We start from the raw sequence: 12,741 nt of genomic DNA on the forward strand, positions 1-12,741 counted from the left end.
ATTAAAAGAAATAAGAGAAAATGGGCTAATGCTGAAAAAAATAGGGAGAGATCTGGGCCACATGATGGGAATACTTTGGCTTGGTCAACAGATCAAAGGAGGTGTGTACGAGGGTGTACCACCATATGGTGGGGGGATCCACACAGGATCCTCTGGTTGGCCAACCAAGTGGTGCCACTAGAAGGGGCCATGTGGCACCCATGTAATCTACCTAAACAGCATATAAAAAGGAAAATTCAGAGAGAGAGAAATCATTCTTTCATTCTCCTTCTCTCTCTTAACTCTCTCTTAAAGAAAACGCTCTGCAACTTCTCTCCTCTCCATCATCCCCACCACTCTCACGACCAACATTGACCGGAGAAGACGGTGGCGGTCGGCCAACCGCGGTGGCGCCGCCGTCTCCTCCGGCGAACAACCACCCTAAACCCAACATTTCAAACGTGAACCCTAATTTATTTTGGCCACTCTTTCCGAATCCGACCTTGTTTTCTTCAAATTCCTTCTCTAATGTTCGGATTGGGACCCAAAAGGAGGAGAAAAAAACTTAAACCCTAATATTGTCTCCCTCTCTCGCACGGCTACCAAACCCTAAATCATCCTCCAAACGAAACAAAACTTAAACACTAACTACCAGTTGCTGAAAACTCAAACCCTAAATCCAAAATTGGATCCTCCATAGTTATGCTTCGAAGAAGTTAATAATGGGGCTTTGCTCGGTACAACGAGGCGAAAAATAAAGATGCAAAGGTTTGAATGAAAAGAAGAATATTTACTTGGGTGGATTGCAAACGTCGGCGACGCTCCCTCTCGTTTCAGATAAATTTCGGCTCCCTCTGTTCTTTTATGCTTTTCCTTTATTTTTTCTTTGGGTGTTGTTGTTGTTTCGTTTTGTTGTTTAGGGTTTTGGATGTTCTATTTTATTGCTGATTGTTTCTTGATTTTTTTAGAACATATGCTTTGGTTGTTCTGTTGGACTTTTAGAACCGTGTCCTGTTTGGTTTGTGGTTTATCAGAGAAAAATATTTTAACAATTTCTTCTGGATTTTCCCAATGTATCCCACTGTTAATTGATTTCTTGTTTATATATGTGAATTATGTTTTTTTTAGATCACTTGTTGAATCCCATTTCCAGATTTTGTGGGATATTTGCTTTGTGGATTTAAGGTTGTTTTGGATTGAATATTGGGATGTATTTTGAGCGCTCACTTTGGTTCAATGTGTAAGCAACTTAACCTGTTCATTCTGTTAATTATTTTCGAGTTTTATGTAAGTGCTTATTTTGATAAGCAATTTTTAAATTTTGAATTATCTTGTTTACAGGTGAAGTGATGTTGATTAGGAAAGAAAAGGGGCGCTGCTATTGGAACTATGGGGCGCTGCAATTACAAGTCACTAGCTTTGGAACCAAGTCTCTGAAGACCTGCTGCCTTAAATTTCTCCACTTTACAGCTTATCCAATTTTCAACTTTATTTTCTTTTTACTCAGAATTTTGTACTTAGTGTTTGGACTTAACTATGTAACCTTTGGATTAATCATGTAATCTCGTTGGACTTTTGTGAGATTTGCACAATTTTAAATTTAAGTTCTCTTTAATTATGCCTTGGCCTTTTTAGAGTAATTTGTAACATTTGGATTTAATTGGAGCTTTGGATTTAATTGAATTTTGGACTATGCATAATATCATGCAATTAAACACTTTAAACCTTGCCTTAATAATTTAACTGTGTTAATCAAAAGAAAGCTTAAACTATAATTCAAACTAAAAATGGATTGGGCTCAACGATGCAATTTAATGGATTTTTCAATTTGATTAACTTTAACACATTAATATTATCAAAAATAAAATGTGCCAAAAAGGCCTAAGATAAAACATGTCACAAAAATATTGCACCTTCAAACTTCGATCATAAAAACCAATTAAATACTCGTGCATGTGATATCTTAATCTTAAACCAACATACTCACTTAGAAAAGATGCAAGTTTAGTTTAAGGATTTTTTATGAATGGTTTAGAGATTTGGCATATGTATTTGAGACGTGCAAATGGGTTTAATGATGAGTGATCATAAGAAATATCCATGACTCTTAATACTTTACTAATAATCAAATGGATTTTGGATTAGTAATGTAAAAGGATTCAAACCACATTTTAAATTATGGACATGTTTATATAAATGGGCCTTTGAAACAAAGATATCTCATGGGTAAACCAAAATGGGCTTTGTTAGCCAAAAATGCACATACCATCCCATGCTTCAGTAAAAGACAAATGCAGCAGATATTTTCTTAAGGATCTTAACAGATGAAAGTGTCATTGAAGACTTGATGTCACCAAGGGCTGAGAAACCTCAAGATGAAGCTTATGTATTAAGATAATATACATGTCTTATAACATTAGGTAGTAAATGTTGGTTGAAGATTTTTCCTTACCCGGACAAAATTGGGGTATGACAATTACCCCCTATCCTTTTCTTTGGGACATACCTCTATGGTTAACCCCCACTCCTTGGTTATGACACCACAAGTTAGGGACACGCCTCTATGGTTAACCCTCTATCCTTTCCTGGTTTAAACATCATCCCTTTACCATGTGAGATAACAACACCCATTCAAGCAAGAACATTCAAAATGGTTCCATGGAGCACCATGGATGTGATGGGTGATAATACCTTCGCCTTGCATAATCGACTCCCATACCCGTTCCTCTGTTTCCTTTTGGGTTTTATTGATATTTTACCTTTTATTCTTAGGGATGAATAGAGTTTGGTGGCGACTCTGTTGTACCTTCAAGCATGTGATGTGTTTGATGCATATACCATTTTGTCAGCTATATTCAGTTGTGACGATGAAGATCTTCTAACAGCTCTTTGAATAACCGCATTGTGTTATTGATTTCAGATAGTTGTGAAGTAGATTGTTAAGCTTGTTGATGTTGACATTTTTGAGCAGATTGTTTAGTAGAATCCATATTTGAAGATCAAAAAATGTTTTAGGGTTTACTGTAAATTTTGGCTCAAAAAGTAAAAGTGTGGGTTGTGAGAGTATAGAAGGTGTGTAAAATGAGTGAAGTGAGTTTAAATAGATATTTTTTGCAATCGTGACAAATGAAACTCAAATGTAAAAAAATTGACAATGGGGTAAAGCGTGAACGATTTTACCTAATCCCAAGATGTATTCACCCAACGTGTCACATCATCTGAATAGAGACAAATCAGTTTTCTAAGACAGTTGTCTTAAAAACTGTTAATCGACACTTATTAGCAGTTATTTAATGAATAAACTATTTAGTATCCATAGTGTAGATTTGCCAAACAAACTCTGACATGATACATATGAACTTATGAATCCTTCTCACTTCAGAAGTCTCACACCTTCAAAACAACCAACAAATCTCATAGTCATATTTTACCATTCTAAGAGATAAACATTCTGAGAGAAAAATTATTTTCATTCTGGACATATGTCCATTTTTAAGTTTTTCAGAATGAAAACAAATCTATGTTCAACAAGGGGTTTTATAAAGATACCAGCCCATTGATGGTATGTATCAATAAATTTTAGATTTTAAATACCCTTATGAACATAATCACGAATAAAGTGATGTTTTATCTCTATATATTTTGCTCCAAAATGCAAAATAGGGTTATTAGATAAACAAATAGCATAAGTATCATCATAAAGTATAGGAATGTTAGTCTCATATATCTGGAAATCTTATAGCTGACTTTTCATCTAGAGTATATGAGTGTTGCATCCAGAGGTTGTTATATGTTTAGCTTCAACAGTTGAAAGTGATATTGTTGATTGCCTTTTACTGGACCATAAGATTAGATTATCTCCCCAAAACTAACATCTTCCAGAAGTTCTTTTCCTCTCAAGTTTGTCTCCAAGATAGTCAGCATCACAATAACCAACTAGCTTGTAGTCTTTGGATTTTTCTACCCAAGGTTAATCGTACCTTTCATATACCTAAAGATCCCTTAACAACTGTTAAGCGGGACTCTCTAGGATCTGATTGAAAACAAGCACACAAACAGACATTAAACAAAATTTTTAGCATAGAAGTAGTCAAGTATAAGAGAGAGCCAGTCATACTCTGTATACCTTTTACTCTACCTTAAAAATCACCTCATCCTTCTCAAGGATGCATGAGGGTCTTTGACATCTTGCATTCAGACATGTTAAACTTCTTCAGAAGTTTCTTGGTGTACTTGCTCTGATGGATGTATGTCCCTTATAGACTTTGATTAGTCTGAATCCCTATAAAGAACTTGAGTTTTTCCATCAGACTTATCTCAAACTATGCCTGCATAGACTAAACAAATTCCTTGCACAGAGTAGCATTAGCATATCCAAATAGAATGTCATCAACATAAATCTGAACAATAAGAATGTCACTTTTGAATTATTTATAGAATAATGTTGTATCAACCTTATCTCCAGTGAAATTATTTTATTAAAATAATTCTTAGTCTTTCATACCATGCTCTAGGAGCTTGTTTCAAACTATACAATGATTTCTTCAGTTTGAAAATAAAATCTAGATTTTTAGAGCTTTCAAAATCAGAGGGTTGGTGTACATACACTTCTTCAGTAATATACCCCTTCAAAAATGCACTCTTAGCATGCATCTAATATAAGATGATGTTATGATTAACTTCAAATGAAATTAAGAGACATATAGACTCTAACCTAACAATTGGTGCAAAGGTTTCTGTATAATCAATCCCTTTTTGCTAACTATAACCTTGTGCAACCAGTCGAGCCTTAATTCAAACTGCCTCTCCTTGTTTGTTCAGCTTATTCCTGAAGACCCACTTGATTCCAATAATGTGAGTTCCTTTGGGTCTTGGCACCAGATCCCAAACATCATTTATGGAGAATTGATTGATTTCCTCTTTGTAATACCCCAAAATTTACCCTTCATTTTTCCTGGAAGCATGGGATTATGTTTTACACTTCATTAGCATCATATTAGGTCATACTCATTGCGTACTGCATTAGTGACATGGAGATCAGGTTTTGATCGATCACTCCTTAACAGAAGGAGCCCACACAAAGCAAGATTGAGAATTGGACTTCATTTTCTAAGTATACAAGTCTCAAGGGTCTCAGGGGGTCCAAGTATCTTATTATGGTCCTTAGTTCATCAGTGAAGGATCCAAAGCTATCAGAGTGTTCATCTGGATTTAATCAGAAATTAGGGTTTCATGGCTACCTGCAACAGGCAATGTTTGGTTGGAAGTAGAGGAGCTAATCCATGTCATGATTAGAGAGGCATCTTGGCCTAGGAAGATTCACAATTATCTCAGAAAGATCCATTGGCAATCAGTGCAATCAGTTCCTGATCATTTTGCCCTAAAACTAGGGTTTGGTATAAAATCAGTTTATTTATGATCCTTTGGGTGAAACTCTTTTCCATGGCCCTCCATATGTCCACAAGGGCCTACATACAAAAAATCAGCTCTTTATTTGAGCTAGAAGTGCTTCAATTGATCAATGGAATCGGGAATCAGACAGTTTGGGAAAAGTTAATGGTGGAGCCAGAAAAGTCAACTCCTGACATTTTGAGAGTGGAATCTCAAAATCCATGCCTAGGGGATCCTACATGTGGAACTTGATCAAGGTTGGATCATGGATTCATCATTTAATCAGGAATTGGAAAAGTTACTTAATTTGGAAATGGTTGACTTTCCATTTAGGGCAAGTTTTCATGATCGTTGCACTCACTTTAAGCCCATTTTGCATCAAGATAAAATCTCCATTTGAAAATTTCTCCAACATGAAATTTGTTCCTCTTGTTCCAATCTTTCTAGAGATATAAAGTTTTCTCCATTTGGATTAGAATTGAGAAAGTTATGCTTAGTCAAAGTGAGATATTTTTTTAGGACACTTAGAAAAATTTCTAAGTCCAAAATCTTCAAAATTTGTCAAGACTTCTTGGCCAGTTTTCTTGCACTTCAAGGCATTATTTGAAAATACTTTCTTCACAACAATTGTACCTTGTCATATCCTCTTTCACATCCTTTTGGAATCATCTCATTTGGATCCATGGTTTGAGAAATGCATTCATTTAAAGTGGGCATCATGACTTGATTTTCTAGGCAGATTTTGGGCCTGGCTGGCCCAATCAGATTTTCTAAGCATGTTGCAATAACCAATCACGTTTATTAACTCTTTTGGCCATGTATTGGACATCCATTCACTTAAGTTTTGCCCAAAATAACAACATTTTACACCTCACTTCACACTTTTATTCTTATGGATAAATCACTTATTAAAAAGCCCATGAGAACACCTAATCCACCCTATTTAAGAAGCTGAAACCCTAATCCTAAAGGAGCATTGGAACTTCGTGGAAAGGAGGCAAAGCTTAATCACATATCAAATTTCATTCCACTTCTATTTTCCATTAGGTAATCATCTCTTCCATGGCCATGTTTTGATATATCTACGCTTGCTTACCATGTTCATCACCATTAATCCTTCCATTTTCATATTTCTTTTTCTTATTTAAAATATTTTCTTCGTCCATAAAATTACCCAAAAATATTTTTCACTTTTCTTAACGTTTTATTTAATTTTATATAATTTTTATTTTCGTATTTTTTTAATATTAATATTTTATTTTAATTATTTATTCTAAATGGTCCATTTTAACACACTTTTTTTTATTGATTTTATTTTTATGACTTAAAATTATTTGTTAGCATTTGATTTTTGGGATCAAGGTTAACCACTGTCTCATGGTCAACCTGACCTTTTCTTGGAATTTTATTTCACATTTTCAATTTATTTTGGATTTAATTTTGACCTAGTTTGGTTGGTTGACTTTTAATTTGACTTCTGTTTTATTTTAATTAATTCGCGTGCCAATTTTCATTATTTTTAAAATCTTTTTGGGGGATGATGATGTCCTGACCCCACCTTATTTATTTTAATTTTTCATAATTTTATTGATTAATTTACTATTTATTCTTGATTTATTACTAACCTAGTCTTATTAATTGACTTTTGGTTTGACCTATGTTTTGTTTTAATTAATTCACGTGCCAATTTTCATTATTTTTAAAATCGTTTTGGGGGATGATGATCCTGACCCCACCTTATTTAGTTTAATTTTTCATAATTTTCTTGATTAATTTGCTATTTATTTGTTATTTTTTAAGTTGACTTGAATTTTCAGTTGACTTCTTTATGATCGATGTTTGACTTAGGGATTGCTTATGGCAATTGAAGAGATCTTTTGATCCTCCCTCGTTCATCTCATATGCCATGTATTAGAGGCCTTTTAACTTGATTTTATTTGGTCCTTACCTCATTTCCTGATTAAATTATTCAGTGGACCCTTCGTGTGTATATTTTCATCTGTTTGATTCATTTGTTATCTTTTATACTTGTTTCTCTCATTCATGCTTTCTATTGCTTGATTATTTAACATGTTCATACTCCCATGCATTGTTTAAATGCTCCATTATTTGATTCTTTGGTTTGATTATATATTGTTTATTTATCCAATTTGATTGATAACTGTTGCCTACTTGTATGATGTATGAGGCATATAGTCTTATTGTTTGTTTGCCATGAACAATCCCCATGCATAACAAATGTACCCCTCTCCCATAAAGTGTATAATATTTATTTCTTTATTTCTTTAGTCACCTGTTAATACAAGAATTAAAACGAACATCCGATAACCATTTCAAAATAAGATCAAAAGCTCGATCCAACGTCGAGTAATCATTTTCAAAACTTAACAGAACCAGCACGCATTCATTCATCCTCTTGTAAGTCGATTGCCTCAGGCCTCTCCATCTACCTTTATGTCGATTGCCTCCGGCATCGCCATCTACCCTTATCCGTAACTCCTCTTCGCGCTCCATCCGTCGACTCTTGTTCTGTTTAGGTAGCACCCATTAGGTAGAACCCTTTGTATGATAACATAGGTAGAATTCCCTTATTCTTTGCATGCTAACATTAGGTAAATGTTCCCCTTTGTAAATCCTAACACATAGGTCCATATTGCATGACAACTCTAGAGCAGAGCTTCCCCACTTTTAGACCTTCCGTGCGTCTCCGATCTTGTGGCATGTCAGTCCGTTCTATTGCAAAGAGGTAACTGCCTAAGACTCGATTCAGCGAGTTGCGACACCTACTGCTAGGACGTGAACGCATTGCCCATTTTCCTTTGACACAGCTGGTGTCCCCTTTTGTAAGTCCATGTTCAGATGGCAATCCTTAACCCCTAGTTAGCCGAACTACGTTTTGCTCTGATTCTCATTCCAGATGAGATACGTAGGCATAACACGCGACGTCTTACCGAGCACACTTCTCTTTAACCCATAGGTAGCTGAGCTACAAAGACTCTGATTCTCATACTCAGATGAGATACGTAGGCAGTGGATGCGACATCCTTGCGAGTCATTTTCTTTTAACCTTCCTTTTAGTAAATAGTACTTTAGATATACCTACACCCTTTAGACTAGAACAACACTTATGAAAAGGGCTCCCTAGGAGTACCTAGGATGTTTTGGGTGCTTAAAACCTTCCCATTGCATAACCAACCCCCTTACCCAAATCTCTGACATTTTTACTAGTTTTTGATTCGATAAAACTTTTAGGTTTTTGTTCGCTTTCTAACCATTCCTTTGGATAAATAGAAGTGCGGTGGCGACTCGACTTGTATGGTTTACCTTGAATTTAGTCAATATCTCTAATGGTAACGAATACCCCGCTACAGAAAAGTGGCGACTCTGTTGGGGACTATCATTTGCCTAGTGGGTTTTGCCTACTTTTCATATTTGTTGTATTATATGGTATATTGCTTTGTGACATATTTTTATGCAATTTGGGATTACTGTATTGTATGTAATGATTGAATTGTTGAATATTAATTCCTTGTATGCTTGGTGATCTTCGTGAGATGAGTTCTATACCCGAACTCGAGTGCACTTAGGATAGGAGAATGGCATAGTCTTGTTTACTTGTGCGGAGTTATTCCTTAGCAAGTTGACTTGCAAGCCCATTCACTTGGTGGAGGTTATGTTGGGATCAATAATGTCACACGAGTAGTCGTGGTTAGGCATTACTCTTTCCAATATATGCCTTAGAAGCCAAGGACCTTAGTTTACCACGCCCATCTTGGCCTATTTTTAGGACGTAGTGCGAAGATCGTTCAAGTGTAAGATTTGATACGATTGTTACGCGATACTACACTCATAAGAGTCTCTCTTGAGAATATTTTTGGAATGCGAGTAGTCGTTTATCCGATAATATCCGAAAGATGGGATAATGACTATGGGAACCTCTTGTAGAACATGGTTGTCAAGTTTAACCATAGTACACTCCCTTTGGGTGGTTCTTAACCAAGACTCCATGCTCGCGACTCGCAACAAACCCTTGATTCGTGGTTGATCCGTTCTTGTGTATCCTTAATATCAATGGAACTTGGGTGTTGATAAGGTGTAAACCATAATCCACCAATATGGATGATTGATATTAAGGATGACTTGATCCCCATGACCTTTGTGTGGTATGATTTTCTTGATCCTTGAGTGTGATTATTGCACCCCATGCATTCATGCATTCATACACATCCATATCATCAACAATGAGAAAACTATCAAGGAACTTAAGAGGTCTATTTGCAAATTTTCAGACATGGATAAGCAAAGAAGGAATACGAACAAGTACAGTTTCAGACAACCCGACTTGAAAGAGTTAAGGAGTTTGACATCCTATGTATTAGATCCCTTGGAATTCAAGGCTCGTCATGGGAAACTTCTGTCTATTCTGGCTACTCAAGTGGATGAAGGTCTAATGAGTGTGTTGGTGCAGTTCTATGATCCCTTGTACCATTGCTTCACTTTTCCGGATTTCCAGCTTTTGCCCACGCTTGAGGAGTATGCCTATCTTGTGGGCATACCTATCCTAGACCAGTTGTCGTTCAGTGGCTTGGAGAGAGTTCCTTCTTCTCAAGAGATTGTTGATCTGTTGCGTATAGATGAATCTATTATTGGTGCTCATATGACTACTAAAGGTGGAATTCAAGGTCTCCCGTCTGATTTCCTCATTGATCAAGCTACTATGTTTGGGAAGGCCATGAGTAAGGACACCTTTGAGGCCATATTTGTACTTCTCATCTATGGGCTAGTGTTATTCCCCAACATCGACAAGTTTGTGGATGTGAACGCCATTAGGATTTTCTCTACTCTTAATCTCGTTCCTACTCTGTTGGGTGACACTTATTTCTCTTTGCATATGAGGAATGCAAAGGGCGGTGGTACCATTGTGTGTTGTTTGCCTCTGTTGTACAAGTGGTTTATTTCGCACTTGCCTCAGACGCTCGCCTTCAAGGAGAACAAAGGATGTCTACGGTGGTCCACGAGACTTATGTCTCTCACTAATGATGATATCTTTTGGTACAACCGTGTATATGATGGTGTGCAAATTATCGACTCTTGTGGTGAATTCTCCAATGTACCTCTTCTTGGTACATGCGGTGGAATTAACTACAACCCTATTTTGGCACGTCGTCAGCTTGGGTTCCCCCTAAAGGATAAACCTAATAACATTCTGTTAGAGGGTGTGTTCTTTCAGGAGGGTAAAGATCCCCAAGGCTTGAAGGGCAGGATGGTCCGTGCTTGGTGCAATATCCATAAGAAAGGAAGGAAGGAGCTAGGTCCGAAGAACTGCATCGCTTTGGAACCCTATACCTCTTGGGTTAGGAGGAGAGCTTCCGAGTACCTCATGCCTATGAGTATCCAAGACCCACACCTTTGGTTGTGGCTGGGCCTTCAACCCTTCCTAGCCAAGGAGTAGAGGAGTTGAGAGACGAAGACCGTTCGCGTGCTTGGTTCCGTGAACAAGAGGAGTTGCTTTAGCAGATCCGAGAGAAGGATGCTTTGATAGAGTTCTTTGAGCACTAGGTTATTGATGATCCTGATGACGCATTGACTTCTCTACTTCCTCAGTCTTCCAAGTTTTGGAAGAGGAAGTATGATCGACTCGCCAAAGAGAAGGCAGATATGGAGGCAGCTTATGAGAGGGAGGTGAAGAGGCTTCGTGCAGTTTATCTTCCGGTCTCGAGGGCTTTGGATGATTGCTTCTAGGGATCCATAGGATGTTCATTTTCCTTCTCTCTTGTATTGTATTTGGTTACCAAGACTGTACTTCTTTGGCGTAAAAACATTTCCAAATATTAATTGACGTGATATTTCCGTATGTGATAAACGTTTAATATTTCCAAAATTTGCAAATAAGACTCTAAAGTTCCTTTGATATAAAAATTAAATCATAAGCATTGCATGCATCATGTTTATCTATTCTTAGGGGTTTATATCTTCTTCTTGATTCTAGTCGGGGTTTTCTTACACTATTTATCTAATGTGAGACTGGAATCAAGGGGTAGAATACCTTTTGAAATTGATAAACATGTCATTGCATTTGCATATTCATTAGCATGTCTTGCATAACAGGTACCGCCGCAGTGTTCTCATCTTGTTTGGTATTCCACTATTAGGATAGCTGACTCAGGCATTCACCGGTATGGTGCCCGAAGGAATCAACAAAGAAGATGGGGATAGTGATAGCGGCATTGACAACTGGGTGCGTCCAAGGGTCCCGGGTGAAGTTCTCCGCAAATGGTCCTCTGAAGAGATTATCCAAGTCACTCTTCTTAAAGAGTAATTTTCTTTGTTTATTCATACATATCCAAGTCTTACGTTCCGCCCAGGGCGTGATGACTCATTGTAGGGCCCATCTATGTGGATACCTGCATTTTTTATCATAAATAAAGGACGTCTTTTTGCATTCAAATATTTTGTTCACTGTCTTTCTATTTTTGCAGTTTTCAAAAATCAAAAATATAAAAAAAAAATATACATTTGGCAATGTTTTGTTTAGTTTCCACTTCTTGTTCACACTCATAAGCACATATCATCACTCATGCAGATGCACGTCACCGGATCCTATTGATAACAATTCTGCTATGACTCGCTTCGACTTTGAAAATCCAATCTTTCAAGCTGAAGAAGAGGGTGATTAAGACTGTGAACTCCCTGAAGAACTTGCCAGGTTATTAAAACAGGAGGAAAGGGTCATTCAACCGCATCAAAAGTCTGTTGAAGTGATTAATCTCGGCACCGAGGACGCCAAGAGAGAAATCAAGATAGGGGCTGCTTTGGAAGATAATGTGAAGAAGGGGTTGATTGAATTGCTGCAAGAGTATGTTGACATCTTCGCTTGGTCTTATCAGGACATGTCAGGGCTTGACACAGACATTGTGGTACACCGTTTGCCTCTCAAAGAGGATTGTCCTCCGGTCAAGTAGAAGCTAAGAAGAACAAGACCAGAGATGGTTGTCAAGATAAAGGAAGAAGTGCAAAAATAGTTAGATGCAGGGTTTCTAGCGGTTACAAATTATCCGCCATGGGTTGCAAATATCGTTCCAATACCTAAAAAGGATGGAAAGGTACGGATGTGTGTTGACTACCGGGATCTGAACAGAGCTAGTCCTAAAGATGATTTCCCATTACCTCACATCGATGTTTTGGTGGATAACACGGCTCAATTCTCGGTATTCTCCTTCATGGATGGCTTTTCTGGTTATAATCAAATTAAGATGGCACCAGAAGACATGGAGAAGATAACTTTCATAACCCCATGGGGCACCTTCTGCTACAAGGTGATGTCGTTTGGTCTGAAAAATGTTGGGGCAACATATCAACGAGCTATGGTAA

General features: G+C 37.2%; 1 long non-coding RNA gene across 1 annotated transcript; it reads left to right on the forward strand.

Annotated features, from left to right (window-relative positions):
* The first annotated feature begins 275 nt into the window (after nucleotides 1-275).
* On the forward strand, nucleotides 276-1,597 carry LOC127092225 (uncharacterized). Its single transcript, XR_007792135.1, has 2 exons — nucleotides 276-1,219; nucleotides 1,321-1,597. It is a non-coding gene; the product is annotated as an uncharacterized LOC127092225 (long non-coding RNA).
* Nucleotides 1,598-12,741: the final 11,144 nt, after the last annotated feature.

Source organism: Lathyrus oleraceus, chromosome 6 (genome assembly GCF_024323335.1).
Source record: "Lathyrus oleraceus cultivar Zhongwan6 chromosome 6, CAAS_Psat_ZW6_1.0, whole genome shotgun sequence".
Taxonomy (NCBI): domain Eukaryota; kingdom Viridiplantae; phylum Streptophyta; class Magnoliopsida; order Fabales; family Fabaceae; genus Lathyrus; species Lathyrus oleraceus.